The 12,420-nt window shown below is 48.2% G+C and overlaps 1 protein-coding gene across 1 annotated transcript in view; it reads right to left on the bottom strand.

The window, feature by feature from the left end:
• Positions 1–12,420, bottom strand: part of LOC146177904 (ubiquitin conjugation factor E4 B-like) — a 123,560-nt gene that overhangs the window by 92,990 nt on the left and 18,150 nt on the right. The gene's annotated exons all lie outside the window — the stretch shown is intronic.

Raw genomic sequence — 12,420 nt, forward strand, 5'->3', positions numbered from 1 at the left:
AAAGAAAGGCAAGGAGACACAATCTCTCCAGTGCTATTCACAGCTTCCTTAGAGGAAGTACTCAGAGACTTGGAGTGGTAGCAGTTAGGGATAAGAATGGACGGAGAACACCTCAATAATCTGCAATTCACTGATGACATTGCCTTGCTAAGTAGCTCAGTGGATTAACTGGGAAGAATGACTGATGACCTACAGCAGATAAGTAGAAAGGTAGGCCTGAAAATGAATATGCAGATGACTAAAGTAATGTTCAACAGCGTTGGGAAGGAACAACAGTTTGCAATAGGTAGCAAAGCACTGAAAGTCGTAGGTGAATATGTCTACTTAGGACAGGTAGTACACTCGAACCCGGATAATTGGAATTTTGGTTATATCAAACTCACGGAATATCCCCTTGAAAATCCCAAGTAAAAGTATAGGAAAGCTATGTCGTATATCGAACTCAATTTCACCGGGCGTTCTCTATATCGAACTCCGCACCACGCACTGGAAGGTGCACCTTCCCCAATGATGATCGCATCACCCTCGGCCATTTGCCGCATGACATTTTCAAGCCATGCGCGGAAGGAATGAGAGGGAGCAGTTTGGTGACGGCTGGTCTAGGGCAACACCATGCATCCCTTTCCCCAAAGACGCGCGAATCTGCGGTGACCGTTTGCAGTGTGCCAGCACGTGACATTTACAGCCAATACTGTCGTGGTGTTTGGGAGAGGGGAAACAACGCAAGGGTGTGCCCATTCTTCTGCCGAGCTTTCTCTGTCCTCATCTTCGTTCGCAGCAGTACAGATTGCGCATGCGCCGACAAGCCAGCTCAGCCTGTGGCAAAGAGAATGTTAGAAGCTCTTTCCAGTGTATGTTGTAAGCCCTCTGTGCGTGGCGGCTGATGTGCGATGCGCGTCTCATGTCGTCGTGCTGAACGTGCATAACCTGCGGATTTCAAAAAGCGGCAATTTTTATTTTAGTTTTTTGTGAGGATCGACCATCCTTGTCGGGCTGTACGTGCGGCGCAGCGTAAGCTGTGGCGGCTGTGGACGCTAAGAAGCAGCAAATGCTTTTTTTTTTCTTTTGCGAGAGTCATTCATCCTTGCATCTATGAATCAACAAAAGCACACTGTGAGCTGTGATCATGATACCGGCTTTTAGCATGTTCGCTTCAAACGGCATTTTGCAGCTATCACGCTTTCCAATGATTTTGTGGATGTGGACTACGTCCGCTCCAAGCGCAGCATGATAAATCAAACCAGCCCCGCCGGGGTGGCGCAGTGGTTATGGCGCTCGACTAGTGTTCCCAAGGACGCGGGATCGAATCCCGGCCTCTGCGGCAGCTTTTCGATGAAGGTGAAAAGCAAGACGCCTGTGTGCTGTGCGATGTCAGTGCAGCACGTTAAAGAACCCCAGGTGGTCGAAATTACCGGAGTCCTCCACTACGGCATCTCTCATAGCCTGAGTTCCTTTGGGACGTTAAACCATACAAACCAAACCAAACCATAAATCAAACCAGGCTTGTGTAAACAAGTCGTCGCTCCCCGCCACTGCAGGTGCTAACATCAAAAGTAGAGTCAAAAGACAAACATGTGACGTTACCACTGCGCAGCCTCTTGGCGCGCTGCCAATAAATGAACTGTGGATGCAACGGTCGAAACGGAGGGACGCGCCACTGAATATGTTGGTTTTCTTTTAGATTTTTTTTTTTTCAAATTCTCGGCCGCAAAAGTAGAAGGTGGGTTCAATATGCGAGTGGGTTGATTACGCAACAAATGTGGTATCATTTTTCATGATTGCAAGTGGCGTCTCAAGCCGATTTCTGTATATCGAATTATCGATATATCAAACTATTTCACAATCCCCTTCGAGTTCGATATATCCGGGTTCAGCTGTAACAGAAGATCCTGACCATAAAAGGGCAAGGAAATTAAGATTGGAATGGAGTGCATTTGGCAAGTACTCCCAGATTATGACTAGAAGCTTACCGGTATCGCTCAAGAGGAAAGTGTATGTAACAGTTGCATATTACTTGTACTGACCTATAGGGCTGAAACGTGGAGGCTTACCAAGAGGTTTCTACATAAGCTGAGGACAACGCAAAGGGTAATGGAACGAAAAATGGTAGGGGTAATGTTAAGAGATAGGAAGCGTGCAGAGTGGATCAGAGAAATAACTCAAGTTACTGACATTCTAGTGGAAATCAAGAAGAAGAAAAGGCCATGGGCAGGACATGTAGTGCGAAGAGAGAATAAGTGATGGTCGCTTAGGGCAACAAACTGGATTACAAGGGAAGGAAAGCGTAGCAGGGGGTGGCAGAATAAGTGATGGTCGCTTAGGGCAACAAACTGGATTACAAGGGAAGGAAAGCGTAGCAGGGGGTGGCAGAAAGTTAGGTGGGCGGATGAGATTAAGAAGTTCGCAGGGGTAGTGTGGATGCAGGACTGCGATAAGTGGAGGAATATGAGAGAGGCTATAGTCCGGCAGCGGATGATGATGACGTGCAGAAAGCAAGCAGGCACAGGGGCCAGAGAAGTTAAGAAATTAACATTTGTTCATTATGAGTAGCGGGATGGAATCCTAGCTGCGGCAGCTGCTTTTCTATGGAGACAAAGAGGAAGCTGTCCATATGGTGTGTGAAGTCAGTGCAGAGTACAGAACCCGAGGTGGTCAAAATTTTGAAAGCCGTCCAGCAGGGCAACCTCATCATGATCATCATCAGTCTGACTATACCCACTGCAGGGCAAAGGCCTCTCCCATATTTCTCTAATTAACCCGGTTCTGGGCTAGCTGCATCCACTTGACCCCTGCGAACTTCTTAACCTCATCCGCCCACCTAACTTTCTGCCGCACCCTGCTACGCTTTCCTTCCCTTGAAATCCAGTTTGTTACCCTAAGCGACCATCGGTTATCCTCTCTTTGCACCACATGTCCTGCCCATGCCCATTTCTTCTTCTTGATTTCCACTAGAATGTCAGTGACTTGAGTTATTTCTCTGACCCACTCTGCACGCATCCTATCTCTTAATGTTACCCCTACCATTTTTCGTGCCATAGCCCTCTGCAATGTCCTCAACTTAACTCTTTCACTACCACGGGAAACAGTGCAGTTTTTACTAGGTGGAAGGAAATATTTTTTGGCGACTAGACACTAATGCCTTATTTACATTGTTCGGTATCAAAATGTAGCTAATAGAATGTTCTATTCAATAGAATAAACGTTACATATATTGTGAGCCCTCCACGGAGCTTCTTTTATTTGTACATACCATAACATCGTCCCGCGGCGCCGGCTCCAACACGCGCTTGGGTTCTGTCCATCGGAATAAACGCCAGACACGGCATCTCTTGCCTTGCAGTCTCGACCTGGCCTTCTTCCACAAGTGGTGGAGGTGAGACTTGATCCATTTGCCGTTTTGTGCCGTGCCTCTCGCTGGAGCTACGTTCCAGTCGCTGTTTACCGCCTGCCACCATCGTTATGTCTACCGAGAGTACCCACGAATCGGCAGGACCCTCTACCTCGGCTGCACCACCCCCTCCGACTGTGCCCACACGACCACGCGACCCGCCGCTGTTCGCTGGTCATCGCGATGAAGACGTCGATGATTGGCTGGACACCTATGAACACTGCAGTAACTACAACCGGTGGGACGATGCTCTAAAATTTCTGAATGTTTCTTTCTACTTCATTGAGGTCACCATAACCTGGTTTATTAACCGCGATCCCCATACCAATAACTGGACCACATTCAAGCAGCAGTTCCACCAATATTTCGCAGACCCAGCAGTTCGGACTGAGGTCGCGAAGAACAAGCTCGCCTCTCGCTTCCAAGGTCCCGATGAGTCGTATGCGTCTTACATAGAGGCCATACTTGCACTTTGCCGGCGTATTAGTCCCACCATGCCGGAACCTGAACGCGTACACCACATCTTGAAAGGAATTAATTCTGTGGCTTATAATACCCTGATTGCCCAGAATCCTTCTACTGTTGACGCCATTATTGCGACCTGCCAACGCATCGACCAGCTGCAGTCCTCCAGATTGCAGCCTGGCATTGCTACTGGCCCGATCTCTGCTGACCTGGATCTGCGGGCACTCATTCGAGCCATCATCCGGGAGGAGCTCCAAGCCCTCAAGCCTGCCTATTGACACGGGTGCGATCATTCTTCCGTACCTTCTAATGACGCCGGTCTCCGCAACATCATTAAAGATGAGCTGGCAACCATCACCCGACCTATGGCGTCCGACCCTCCTGCACCCCGCCCAGCATCGACTTACGCGCACGTCGCAGCATCACCCCCTCCTTTTGTTCCGCCGCCCCAACTGGCATCGCCCTACAACCACATCAACGCCGTGACGACGGCTCAGCCTACGCCACCCTATTACGCACCTTGGCGCCCCTCTCGCCCAGTGTGCTACTACTGTGGGATACGAGGACATATATCCCGCTTCTGTCGTCGACGCATTCAGAACGAGTGGCGTGGTTATGATGCCTTCGAAAGTGACGTTCAGTTCAGTTCAGTCGTTCAGTCGTGTCCGACTCTTCGTGACCCTATGGACCATTTCACGCCACGCTTTCCGGTCTCTCACTATCTTCCTAACATCACATAACTTCATCTGCAGTGCCTCGAGGATGCCATCTAACCATCGCGTTCGCTGCCTACCCCTTCTCCGGCGACCGTCAACCTTTCCCAACATCAAATCTTTCTCCAGCGACTCCTCTCTTCTCATCAGATGACCAAAGTAGCTGAGTTTTAACTTTAGAATTTGACCCTCCAATGAGCAAGTGACGTACCCTCATATTATCAGCGACGACCTAATCCCAGTCCACCTCGTCGATCCTCTCCACCGCCGGTATCCTCGTCTGAACCAAGTGGTGCCCATGTATTCCGACGCCGGTCCCTTTCCCCATATCGCCGCTGTTTCTCCACTTCGACCAGCAACAACTGTTCCTGTCCGTCATTCGGAAAACTAAGTGATGCAGTTTCCGGAGGTGAAACTGCACTCTGCGAACTTACCAAAAGTCCTCCTCATCACCCGTACAATATGATTTCCGTTTTAGCTGAAGGATTACCGGTCGAAGCTTTGATTGACACAGGAGCTGCAATTTCTGTTATTCGCGCTGATTTGTGCCACCGTTTGCGGAAAGTAACGACACCCTATGATGGACCTGAACTTCGTGGAGCAAATGACGTCCCTCTACATCCTTCAGCAAAGGGTACAGTTCGAATTGTTATAGACGACGTCCGCCACCATGTGCAGTTTGCTGTGCTTTCACCGTGTGCGCATCAGATGATTTTTGGATGGGATTTTTTGTCGACCGCTTCAGCGTTAATTTCTTGTGGCGACCGTGTCGTTCATATGACAGACAGTGATTTTTCATCTGACATTTCTGAAGGACGTCATTCCCTCATTGCCGCAGTTGATACTGCATTGCCTCCACAGTGCGAAAAGCTTGTTACCGTTGTTTCGGAACACATCACTGACGGGGATGTACTCATCGCACCATCTCATCGTCATCTTGCACGTGGATTTGCTTTCCCATCAAGTCTTGTACGATTCCGCAGCGGCTCAGCGATAGTAGCTGCCACGAACACATACCGTGAATCCCTCGTGCTGACTAAAGGTACTTCCCTGCCATGCATAGTGGATGCTCACCCTATGTCCATGATGGTGCTCACCGCCCTGCTACCTCAGCAACGTGATTCATCGCACGTCTCTCTTCTCATGCTATCGAAGACAATCAGTCCGGACCTCATGCCGCACCAACACAAAGAATTGCTGGAATTGCTTCAAGCCCATCAAGCCATTTTTGATGCCACTTCCCCACCACTGGGACGGACTAGTGTTGCACACCACCGCATCATTACTGAAGGTAACTCGATCGTACGCCAACGACCTTATCGGGTTTCTCTCTCGGAACGAAAAGTAATCGAAGAAAATGTGAATGACATGCTCCGTCGCGATATTATTTGTCCATCAACAGGCCCATGGTACTCCCCAGTAGTATTAGTTAAAAAAAAGGACGGATTGGTACGATTTTGTGTTCATTATCGCGCACTCAACAAACTTACCCGTAAAGATGTCTACCCGATGCCGCAAATAGATGACGCCCTTGACTCTCTCCAAGGCGCCGAATATTTCTCGACCTTGGATCTCCGCTCAGGTTATTGGCAAATACCTATGCATGAGGGCGTAAAAAAAAAACCACTTTCGCAACTCCCGATGGACATTACGAGTTTAATGTTATGCCCTTCGGCCTGTGTAACGCACCAGCGACATTTGAAAGAATGATTGATACGGTACTTCGTGGCCTAAAATGGAGAACCTGTTTATGTTACTTGGACGACATTGTTATCTCTTTGGCAACTTTTAACGACCATCTCACGCGCTTGAATGAAGTCCTGACGTGTCTTTCTTCAGCGGGCCTTCAGCTCAATACTAAGAAGTGCCACTTTGCACAGAAGGAAATTAAAATATTGGGACATCTGGTTAGCCATGATGGCACTCGTCCAGACCCTGATAAAATCAGCGCAGTCTTGAACTTTCCTCGCCCGCAACGGACTGCAGATTTGCGCAGTTTCCTCGGCCTGGCGGTATATTTCCGGCGTTTCATAAGGCAGTTCGCAACTATTGCGGCGCCACTTCATGAACTACTTAAAGCGCGCAGCTCTTTCGTGTGGACTGAACAGTGCAACACTGCTTTTACCGACCTAAAGCACGCCCTCACATCAGATCCCGTTCTTGGCCACTTCAGCGACAGCGCTCCTACCATCCTGCACACTGATGCCAGTGGTCACGGTCTTGGCGCTGTCCTTGTGCAGCGCGATGCAACTTCAGATGAGAAAGTCATTGCCTTCGCCAGTCGGACCTTGACTCCAGCTGAAAAAAACTACACGATTAGCGAGCAGGAATGTCTTGCCGTCGTCTGGGCTGTTCAAAAGTTTCGCCCTTACCTATATGGTCGGCATTACACAGTTGTGACCGATCACCATGCTCTTTGCTGGTTATCTTCACTGAAAAATTTGACAGGCCGACTTGGCCGCTGGATTCTACGCCTGCAAGAATACAATTTCGACGTCGTTTATAAATCGGGTCGCCAACACCAAGACGCCGACGCTCTTTCTTGCTGCCCACTTACGGGAATCAGCCTGCCATTTTTCTTCGCAACGCATTTCTACCTCTGACCACAGCCGACCATCTCTTCCTCCGACGCATATCACAACAGTTTCTTTTGACGGTTCTGAGCACTAACATGCACTCCGTTCGCAGCAATTAGCTGATGCCTACTGCCGGCCCATCATCGACCGCCTTATCGGCGCTTCGAACCCGCCCAATGCTAGGCTTCGCCGACAGCTTCGCAATTTCAAGCTCAAAGATGGCATACTACGCCGCTACGTGTATTGTCCTGATGGAACTCGGCTCCCAGTCGTGCCGCGTGCACTTCATCCACGTATACTGGCGGCTTTCCACGATGACGCTACTGCAGGTCACCTTGGTTTTGACAAAACATACGACCGCGTGAAAAGACTATTCTTTCGGCCTGGCCTATCTTCTACCGTAGCTAAATACGTCGCTTCCTGCCATCTGTGCCAACGTCGCAAGCGGCCGACTTCTTCACCTGCTGGCCTCCTACAGCCTCTTCCATGTCCCGCCACGCCATTCGACGTAGTAGGCATCGACTTATATGGTCCCCTACCTCTCTCCGATGGGGGTAACCAGTGGATTATAACAGCTGTCGACCACCTTACACACTATGCTGAGACGGCCCCTGTACCGACTGGTTCCGCTGAAGAAGTAGCTAATTTCTTTTTGCGGTCAATTGTATTGAGTCATGGCGCTCCTCGGGTGCTTCTAAGTGACCGCGGGATGGCTTTCTTATCGACAGTCGTATCCAAAGTTCTTCGTGCATCATCCACCCTCCATAAAACAACCTCAAGCTACCATCCCTAGACTAACGGACTCACTGAGGGATTTCATCGCACCCTATCGGATATGATATCCATGTACATCACACCAGATCATCGAAATTGGGATACCTATACCATTCGTCACATTCGCCTATAATACTGCAGTACAGCGGACTACCGGTTACTCCCCATTTTTCCTCGTTTTCGGCCGTCCTCCCACTACAATCCTCGACACTTCCTTCTTCTCCACGCCCGATTACTCCTCATCATTACCAGCCCAGTTCTTATCCCGTGTGGCCCGATCCCGTCATCTTGCCCGCCTCAACACAAAAGTGTGCCAGCAAGACCGCAAGAGTCGCTACGATTCGAAGCATCGCGTGGTCTCTTTTCGTCCTGGTGATGAAGTACTGCTCTATACACCACTGCGCACCCCTGGCCTTAGTGATAAATTTCAGCGCCGCTATGTTGGTCCCTACAAGGTCATCAACCAAACGTCCCCAGTAAACTACCAAGTCACACCTGTTGATCCCCCAGCCGACCGACGCCACCGTGGAACTGAAATTGTTCATGTATCTCGCTTGAAGCCAATCCCAATCTTATTCTTCTTGTTATTTCCTTTTCATGGTCCGGATCTGCGGTTACTACCTGTCCTAAGTAGACATATTCGCCTACCGCTTCCAGTACTTCGCTACCTAACGTAAACTGCTGTTCCTTCCCGAGGCTGTTGACCATTACCTTAGACTTGTGCATTTTTCAAGCCTACCTTTCTACTTTTCCTGTCTAGTCACCAATCATTCTTTGAGGTTCATCTCCTGAGTTACTTAGCAAGGCAATGTCATCAGCAAATCGCAGATTACTGAGGTATTCTTCATCTACCCTTATCCCTAACTGCTGCCATTCCAAGTCTCTGAATACTTCCTCTAAGCAAGCTGCGAATAGTACTGGGTAGATCGTGTCTCCTTGCCTAACACTTTTCTTTATGGGAATTTTGTTACTTTCTTTAAGCAGAACTACGGTTGCTGTGCAGCCACTATATATATCTTCCAGCTCTTTCACGTACGACTCGTCTACACTGATTTCGCAATGTCTGCATCACCGCTGAGGTTACTACTGAGTCAAATGCTTTTGCGTAGTCAATGAATGCTATGTATAAGGGGTGATTATATTTCGAAGATTTTTCTATCACCAGGTTGATGGTATGGATATGATCGATAGTAGAGTACCGTTTCCAAAACCCTGCTTGACCCTTTGCTTGCTTGCAATCTAAGGTTGTCCCGATTCTATTAGCGATTACCTTAGTAAATACCTTATACGTAACAGACAGTAAGCTGATTGGTCTGTAATATTTAGGGTCCTTAGCGTCCCCTTTCTTATGAATGAGGATAATGTTTGCCATGGTTCCGGTACCGTCGATGACACCAGGCACTGCATATACAGGTTGGCCAGTTTTTCTAGCACCCTATCCCCAGCATCTTTCAACAAATCTATAGTTATCTGGCCCTCTCCAGCTGCTTTCCCCCTTTTCATAGTCTTTATTCCTTTCTTAACCTCATACTTCGTCACTGGTGGAACGTCTGACTGTTTCCTTACCGCCAATCTCATTATTGTCGTGACTTTGTTGGCTGCTGTAGAGATGAGTATAGAACTCCTCGGCTACTTTGACTATCTTGTCCATATTCGTGATGATGTTGCCCGCCTTATCCCTTAGCGCATACATCAGATTTTTTCCTATGCCCAATTTTTTCTTCACCGCTTTAGGGCTTCCCCGTTCTTTACAGCAATTTTCTCCATGTTATACTTCTTTATATCGGCCACTTTGGGCTTATTGATTAGCTTTGATATCTTTGCTTTCATACTCTGGCGTTTCTTAATCAAATCTTTCGTCTCCTTAGACAGCTTATCGGTATACTCCTCTAACTATTCCACCGCCTGCTTCTACAGCGCACTCAGTAACGATATCTCTGAAATGATTGCTTATTGCTTATAGGGTAATGTCGCCATCCTCCGTTAGAGCTGAATATCTATTCTGTAGCGAGATCCTGAACTCTTCTGCCCTCCCCCTTACCGCTAACTGGTTGATGGACTTCTTCCTTACTAATCTGTTGCGTTCCCTCTTCAGATTTAGACTAATTTGGGACCTCACCATCCTGTTGTCACTGCATCGCATTTTCCCGATTACCTCTACATCTTGCATAATGGCAGGGGTTGAACACAATATGAAGTCAATATCATTTTTAGTCTCCCCGTTAGGACTTTTCCATGTCCATTTCCGGTTCTTCCGTTTGCTGAAGAAGGTATTCATGATTCTTAAGTTATTGCGCTCTGCAAACTCAACCAGTAACTCCCCTCTGCCATTCCTAGAACTAATGCCATAGTCACCCACTGCCTTATCTCCTGCCTGCTTTTTCCCTACCTTGACATTGAAGTCACCCATTAGTACAGTACACTGAGTGTTCACTTTTCGCATTGCCGATTCTACATCTTCGTGGAAGCTTTCAACTGCCTGGTCATCACAACTACATATAGGTGCATAGGCCTGTACAACCTTCAGTTTATACCGCTTATTAAGCTTAATTACAATGCCTGCCACCCTCTCATTAATAGTATAGAATTCATCTATATTGCCCGCTATATACTTATTGACAGGGAAGCCTACTCCTAATTCTTGCCTCTCCGGTAAACCTCGATAACACAGTACATGCCCATCCTTCAGTGCAGTATATGCCTCATTCAGCCTCCTAGCCTCACTAAGCCCCACGACATCCCATTTCATACCCTCTAGTTCCTCTAATAGCACTGCTAAACCAGCTTCACTATCTTGGGTTCTAGCGTTAAACGTAGCCAGGGTACATTTCCAATGACAGCCTGTCCAGCAGAGCCAGGAATTCTTAGCACCCTTTGCTGCGTCACAGGTCTGAACGCCGCCGTGGTCAGTTGTTCTGCAGCCGCTGGTGACTGAGGGCCGGGGTTTTATACGACTAACCATGGGAGGTTGCGGCCAATTACTGCACCAGGTTGGCCAACTCCTGTTCTGGTGAAGGAGTGTGTTGCCGGAGGTATTCACCGGAATCAGGTCGCACCCCAAACTTGTTTATGCAATTCCATCGACACGGAATTTTTAATTTTTTTTATCCGGTGGAGAATTGCGTATTGCACCGGGATTTGAGTCCCGATCCTCTTGCATGCGAGGCGGATGTTCTACCGCTACACCACCGCTGCACCCCTATACTGCCTCAAAACCTATTGGGACATTAGGACACTGCAGTGGGTTTCAGATGTACCAATACTATAGGATTTTGAAGTAGATTACTTGTTGATCATGCCTGTGAAGCTAGTTTTTCGATTATGCATAAAACACCCGCGCAATCGTCGACTGAAAGCGCGCAATTCAAATTTCCCGCGCCCCGCATCACAGCTACAGAGGAGGAAAGCGGAGAGAGAAACCTGGCTTCTCCGTCCGTCGTGAAGTCACCGTGAGGAGCCGGAGGCACTCGGATCCAACGGAGGGGGTTTTCAGCGTGCGCTATTCCTCGTTTTGCGAGCGTTGCGGACGTACAAAACACGTCAACTTAGTGTTGTGCACCTGCTACAACACAGGTCTGCATGTGTTCGGATGCATGAACAGCTGTGGACGCTGCGATGTAATCTTCCAGTGTATTAAAAGCTCGCAGCGCAATGCGGCGTTGCTGAGAAGAGAGATAAATTTAAGCCGACCAAAGGAAACATTCTACTCGAAGCATTTTCGTAACTGGGACTACATGCAGTTCGTTTCTAATGCGATTTCTATAGGGCTTTGACAAAAAGGCATGGCTGAACCCCGACGCAGTTCCTTCTGTTTCCTTGTTCAAAACAGTCGGGACAGTAATCTGCGACCCGTTCATGGACTGCAATCTCATGATGGGACGGTCAGACAGTATCGGCGCATAATTGTATTTGCGTGTCGTTTTTTTTTTTTTTTTTTTTGTGAAAAAGCTTCGCGCAACGGCTTCTGTGCTAAACATGGACAACTCATCAGTAGCATGCGCTGATGATTTTTGCGAACTAGCAGATGATTAAAAAGAGTCCACTGCTGTGTCGAAGCTAGGTTGTGAAGACTGCGAGATCTTTTCCAGCACGGCACGTGCCTGATATGTTCTTGGAACCCTTATGGGAGCATTATTAGAAGCTAAGGAGTGTACCGCTCAGCTGGTTATATGCGCATTCAGGTAAGGAGTGCAAAGAGCGAGGTTTCCTTCGGTGCGTCCAAGCAATCAATCATCAAAGTTGTTCATACATAGCCTTGCAATTTTGCACCCGTCGCTGCCTTGTCATTTTACGTTGTCCTGTCTTGTTTGGGGATGCACATTAAGTTGAAATGCAAACGACGAAGCTCTTGTAAGAAAAAAACACATTTCGGAACACGGTTTTCTCATGAAGGTATGGGTGTGGAGGAGCCGCAGCTTGGCTTTCAACGTACGTCAGCCGTCAATTCACTAAACATGTATTGTGACAGAACGATAAAAAGGAAAGGCTTCCAATGTCTGCTAAA

Source organism: Amblyomma maculatum, chromosome 10 (genome assembly GCF_055883805.1).
Source record: "Amblyomma maculatum isolate TAMU_Amacu chromosome 10, ASM5588380v1, whole genome shotgun sequence".
Classification (NCBI taxonomy): domain Eukaryota; kingdom Metazoa; phylum Arthropoda; class Arachnida; order Ixodida; family Ixodidae; genus Amblyomma; species Amblyomma maculatum.